Source organism: Erythranthe guttata, chromosome 11 (genome assembly GCF_056151865.1).
Source record: "Erythranthe guttata isolate IM_541 chromosome 11, IM_541, whole genome shotgun sequence".
Taxonomy (NCBI): domain Eukaryota; kingdom Viridiplantae; phylum Streptophyta; class Magnoliopsida; order Lamiales; family Phrymaceae; genus Erythranthe; species Erythranthe guttata.
In genome coordinates, this window is record NC_142543.1 from 2,229,640 (window position 1) to 2,236,714 (window position 7,075).

General features: G+C 31.0%; 1 long non-coding RNA gene across 1 annotated transcript; it reads left to right on the forward strand.

Moving 5' to 3' along the window:
* Positions 1-5,432: 5,432 nt before the first annotated feature.
* Positions 5,433-6,518, forward strand: LOC148766769 (uncharacterized). Its single transcript, XR_016034426.1, has 2 exons — positions 5,433-5,840; positions 6,301-6,518. It is a non-coding gene; the product is annotated as an uncharacterized LOC148766769 (long non-coding RNA).
* The last annotated feature ends 557 nt before the right edge of the window (positions 6,519-7,075 follow it).

Below are 7,075 nucleotides of genomic sequence, written 5' to 3' on the forward strand. Positions count from 1 at the left end.
TTGAATAGGGTGTTTTGATTTGGTTGTCTTTGTATTATTTTATCTTAGCTAATTCAATTATTGTGAATTTATTTGTTGTACTTGAAAAAAAAAACGTGTTGAAGTCTATGGTAACTATTTTGACCGTTTGGTGCAATTGAAATAATTAAACTTGATTCAACATAAGTCCTGATTTTTTTTTTTAATGAAGGAATCCGCAGCCAACAATGTAGGTGCACTAGGTAAACTTACACACTCGTATAATAGTTTATAAGTCCCGATTTTGAATTTTTGATTCAACTTGCTCGGGTTTATTGCCTATGTGAAGTACCCGGTCCAGCCAACGTTGTATCGATAAAGAAAGGGACTTGATCATTATCGTTCCATATTTACAAACACGGTTCGTAATAATTTACACTCTACCCATTCTCCATCTCTTTAAGGAAAAAAAATCTCTCAAATTTTTATATTATATATCGTCCAGAAACTCATACAAAAGAAAATGAGAGATCGGGATTCGGGGTACACATTACAATGAGATAAAATTTGTTTCCTTTCGTTCCATTGGTTTCGAAACGGGGGCTCACGACCAAACAGGCGCTCACAAACAGTTTATACGCTCAGATTGGACGTGCACAAGTACGATCCACGCCCAACTTGGGCGGTTTCATTTCCCGTCTTATATTAGTCTAGGGGTAATTTAGACATTCCCAAGATGACAAGATCAACACCACTTTGCAGTCTTTGCTCTTCGAATAGGGGTGTACTCGCCGCATTTACACACCATCAGGGCATTTTGGTCATTTGCCTTGGAATTTAAGGCATTTTTTAACGTAAGAAATAAATATAGTACTTTTGGACTTGGGCCTTTACAAGCATCTTGACATATTGGGCCTAGAAAGGAGCACCATCGACCCATTATCTTATCTTATCTTATTTATTTATTTATATATTTTACAAATTTTTGGCTTTTGAATTTTTTTTTTTTTTTTTTTTTTGGTTTTTCGATTTACCTGATCAAACGTTTATTAAATGGAGCATTTGTAGATCTAACAAAAATAGTTTCAAGGTCGTTTTTCAAAATAGGGTAAATTACAAACACCCCCTGAGGTATGGTCAAATTACAAAAACCCCCCTCTTGTTTGGATAATTACATCTATCCCCCTCACTATGATTTTTTCTAAGACCTCCACCTTTATGGTGCCAAATTCAACATAGTCATCTAGATTCCGTGAAATGTGCTCTAGTTTGTACTCTTTTTGTGTAAAAAATACAGTTTCCGATGCACCACAAACTGATATATACAAGCTAAAAATCACATATTATGATCATCTTGCTTCATAATGTAGAGTTTGAATGGGATAAAACGGGTACAAAAGTGATAATATTCCATATAATCTCGAAGATTCCACTAAATTTGATGAGTTGAGGGGGTGGTTGTAATTATCCAAACAAGAGGGGTGTTTTTGTAATTTGACCATACCTCAGGGGGGTGTTTGTAATTTACCCTTCAAAATATTATTAAAAAACAATCGGAAACTATCAAACTGGCGATCTATAATATGTCGTCTTCAGTCATATCAGCCTTTTGGCTTTTTGTTATTAAATCAAGGTTATTTCTATGTTACACTAGGTAAAATTTTAACGTTGATCTGCACACACCAATATGTGTGTGTGTGTGTGTGCGCGCGCGCGTGTGTGTTTGTCCTTATGAATGGCAAAGATCTGTAAGAAGTAGCATAGTATAAACTATAAACCAAAGATTATGGTGAAAGTTGGATGGATACGATCGTAATTAGCATTTTCAGATAATTTTCATAAAAATTCGGAAGTACAATTCAAAATTCAATTGGAATTAAATCGGAATTTCGAAAATCCAATTCCAATCCAATTCGAACATTAGAAATTTCGAATGCCATAATGAAAACAGTGGTTCCAAACTCGAAACTTTTCGAATTGAAACCGACCGTAATTAAAAATTCCGTTTCAACTTCCATCCCTACCAAAGATCATTGTCATATTGAATTTCCTAAGCAAAAATGTTGATCGTGACTTGGTCAAAAATTAGTACCCACTAAATTTCACTATCAACTAAAACATAATCATGACAATTAAGTTGATTTATAATCCCTTTTAATTTCTTGACCAAGAAATAAAAAATAAAGAATTAAAAAAAATTAAAAAAGCTATAATAATTAAGGAGTAATGGAAATGTGCTGTATGAGAATAGTCCAGCGAAATGTAATCAAATCAAAAGTGATTTATTTAATAAGCTTACAGCTTTTCTCTAATTAATATGAAAGATGACCTAAAATAATTAGTGTTTGACAGCTAAACTTAAAACAATAGCATCCACAGCTTTATTACAATAAGTTTTTTTTTAGCTTTTTTATTATGTCTTAACGTGCAATGCCAAATCAAATGACCTATCTTTGTCGTCTGTCCCTTTACTCTCACACATTTAATTTGCACATATATATAAATACATGTTTGTATATGGACACGACCAACTTATAAAGTATAAGTAACTGAAATTACAATATTATAAAAAAAAAGTCTAAATTACGAATAATCGTAGATTCGTACCAACTCTATATTAGGGTTGGACATGGATCGATTTTATCGGTCAACCAACTCTATATATAAAGCTCGTGAGCCGGCTTATGAGCTCATGAACAACTGAAGATGAACTCAAGCTCGAGCTCGAGCTTTTTGTCGAGTATAAAGCTCGTGAGCCGACTCATGAGCTCAAGAACAACTGAAGATGACCTCAAGCTCGAGCTCGTCGGAAAGCTCGATGTCGAGTCAACTCATCGAGCTCATGAGCCGGCTCAGCTCATTTACACCCCTATAATTAACTTCTAATATTGTTTAATTTATACTCCCTTCGTTTCTTTTTAAATGTCGTTTAAGGTTAATACATACTGATTAATGAAATTACTAAATAATTTTTCAATTTTAGAAGGAAATTTGACGAAAATACCCTTATGTATTTTTCAGCTTCTCTTGATTATTTCAGTAATCGATCGTTAATGTAAGAGTAAAGTTGAAGAAAATTATTTATTTCCTGCACTAAAACTCTAAAGTGACACTTAATAAAAAAAATGGCTAAGACGACACTTAAAAATAAACGAGAAAGGGATGGAATAACTTTAGACAAACACCACCAAAGTGTACAATTACAAAATGAATATTAATGTTACGGTACCAACTACGATAATTATTATTTAAATATTATCAAATATCACAGATCCCCGTTATAACATAAACTAATTATTTTAGTAAATAAAAAAAAAACGTAGGAAAAAACCAAAAAATATAAGTATTGGAATGTACGTAGGAAAGGAAGGAAGGTGCATCGTACAGATAGAAGATGTCGACCACCACAACAATACCCGACAAACAGACCTTAGTCCGGGAAATACGGGTTGCATGTCATCTTTCTTTCTGTGGGCCCACATCACATGCCACCCATGTGGAAATCCAACCTATTTTTTCTTTTTTCTTTTAATTAATTAATTAACTTTTTTTTTTCTTTAATCATACTTTGTTAAATTATTATTATTATCATTATTGATTTTATTTTTATTGAGTCCACTTCCCGCAAGCCTTAAATAAGATCAAAATAATAATACTAAAAAAAAAACCAGAATAATAATTTCATGAAGTACTAATAAGTTATAATAACTGCATAAATTAATAATTATTTATTTATCGATAATTTGATATTTCGCTGAATTAATAAAATGTTGCTGGTCCTAAATTTATTAATTATATTTAATTGTATGTACATTGTATACACTATTTCAATTGGTAAAATAAGTTAATTCAGAAATTTGATTTAATTTGTCATTTACATTAAATTTATTAATTATTCAAATATAATTCATATACATAAATTGTATTTATTTCCAAAATAAATAAAAAATGTGACGTGGCCCTCATTCATAATGGGGAAATAATTAATAATTATAGGGTGGTACATACTACATACTACATACTACATAGATATGAAACTCTGTAATTATACGTACATCCCCACGAATGGACAGACCTAGTGTGGGCCCCACGTCTATGTACCCCCACTAGGGCATACACCGCCGTTCGATCCGGAACGCTGCATCCTGGCCACACGTATAATCATGACATGTGTACCAGAATGGGTAAATAGCACTTAACCCCCTGTGGTTTGAGCTTTGTGCACATTAACCCCCTGTTGTTTGAACTTTATGCATATAAGCCCCTTGTAATTTTAATATAAGCACATAAAGCCCCCATGATATTCCACTTTGCAAATAATCATGCTCATTAGGAAGATGAAATTTTTGAAAGTACAATAAGGTTATGTGTTTATATAAAATACAAGGGGTCATATGCTATATTGAAAATACAAGGAGGTCATGTGTACAAAGTTTAGACTACATAGTCTATTTATGAAAATTCCCTTATTTTTCCATAATTACATCCACCCCTTATAATTTGTAGATTTCTGACATTAACACCCTTTTGTAGGGGTGAATGTAAGAATTTTACAAACCATATGTGGCTGGATGTAATTTCTAAAAAAATGGTGTTTTGTTTGTAACTATAATTTACATTAGGGAGATGGTTGTAATTTACCATTTAAGTGAATTTGTTAATGGATCAATCACATTGATATACCGATTTGGGCAGCCGAATAGGCTGGTCAATTATTCTTCAATCAAATCGATAAATAAAGTCCAAAAAACAAATCATTTGCGAATAATTAAGCTAATCCTCTAATAATGATTCTAATAATTAAATTATAAATAACCATTTTAATTTTAGATAGATGTTATTTTTAGGCTTACTTTGCATGTAAAAGGCTCTGCCTAGAACATCTTCTTTCAGTATGAAGAGAGCTTGAATGCTAGAATTACTCCGAATGTATGTGGCATAATCGATGGTGAAAATTGGAAGAGATATTTTCGAATTCCGTTCATCCCGATTTTGTAACAAAATTGAAATACATATGAGTTTTCGATTTTCAATCCAATTTCAGTTTAAAAAATAATTAATTATTAATATTCCATTTCTTATTCAAAAATCACTCTTATACTATTAATATTTATACTATAGGTGAACTAAAAATTAAATTGCCGATTTCACACATTTTCTATCCGATTTTTTTTTTTAATAATAATAAGATTCTTGCATTCGAAATTCCAAAACTTCGATATATCGATATATTCCATTTTTTAAGAATAAAAAATAAAAATGAAATTAAATTTTCACACATGGTGAACATTTTTCTATCAGAAAGTGCAAATACTTACCCAATCGATCCGATATTCATTTTTTTTCGATAATTAATTAATCCCTTCCATATTCACCTCCAGCATTTTTTCATGAATAAAATAAAATATATTTAGATAATAAATAATATATATTAATATTAATATTTATTTATGCAATAATGGGATGAAAAGTAGTCAGCTTTTGAATAGGCCAATATTCTTCTCGGGATTGGCGGAAAAGACTTCCAATTCTCCTATAAATACTGCCCTCTCCTCTCCTTCTTAACCTACACTTTCTATTCTCTCTCTCTACCCCTCTCTTTCTCTCTCTAAATATATATATAAATATATATATATTCATATATGTATGTTTGTATGTATAGCAAAGAAACCCTATTTAGGGTTGCAGCAAATGAAGAAGCTATTGCTATGAAATAATAGTGGCCCTCTTCTTATTCTTCCACAGCTTTCTTGAACTGCGAACTGCAGATCACTGTACGCTCTGTAACCGGAGGGGATCATGTGATCTCTTTGTGGTTCAATAAAGTTGTGGGAAGATACGGTGAGGGTCAAACAGAATTCAGCCTCTCTTTTTTCTCTACGGTTCGATTCTCCCTCTCTCTCTCAAATTCCTTCCTCTTATTATTTTTCTGCATCAGATTTGATTAAATGATTAATTGCTGGTGTAGATCTGGTAAAACTTTAATTAAATTGGTTTCATTTTCTATAATTATTACTTTAATTTATTATTTTTTGGTTAGATTTCTTTTATTTGGATTTATATTTATATTTAATTTTCTCAATCCTGAATTTGAATGGCAAAATCCTCAACCACACATAAAAGGATGGGATAAGAGAATATATTTTATTTATTTATTTTTATTTATTTCCAGATCTTAATTTTATTTACATGTGACATATAAAATGTGTCAATTTCTTGGTAATTTAAAACCGTTTTTATTTAATTAAATTAATTGGCATTATTTATTATCATTAATTGAGAATGTAAATAGTTTATTGGTGAATAGTTACTACATACAATTATCATTTTAATTTTGTACAGGCTGTATTCTTATCTAGAGCATGAATATTGCTGGTTCTTGCAAGCTGTTTATATTATAATGCTGATGAGTACAATAATATTAATATGTAGTCCAGTGATTTATTTATTTTTCAATAATTTCTGGCAAGAGATGTATGTTTGTTTGTTGGACCACACAAATTGCATTGCCTTAAAAGCAACTTATTTTCTTCAGAAAAAATAAAAATCCAATTTTTTTACTGGGGAAATTCGAATAAATTTTACGAAAACTAGGGTTTCTTCAATTTTTTGGATCAGAAATAATCAACTTTTAATATGTGTAGCACGGAAATGGTGATACGGGAAAATGATATATCGGACATGGGGAAATGGCATATCCCAAAATTGGGGATACCGGAGGTTGGGGAAATGTGTAAATATCAAAATTGTAGGGGCGTATTTATAAAATATGCATAAGTTTTTGTTTATAATATAAATTATTTTTATATATTTTCATACAATCATATTCAAAATAAATTATACGGTCAATTTGCAGTGAATCATTAAATTGTGTAATTAAATCATCAGGAAAATAACAAAAATATTTAAAAATTTGCTATCCAAACATGTTCGCAACTTTTTAGAAATTGCAAAATGACCTATAAGGGGTCGGCAGGTGTCCTCGAGTGCCCGACCGACATGAAACATGTCCGAAATGCAGGAACTTTAAGAAATTGAAGTTTTCGTGCTACGTAGCTTTTAATTTAATTAAAAATATGTAAATTATAAACAAATTGATTGGCTGCTCATATTCAAA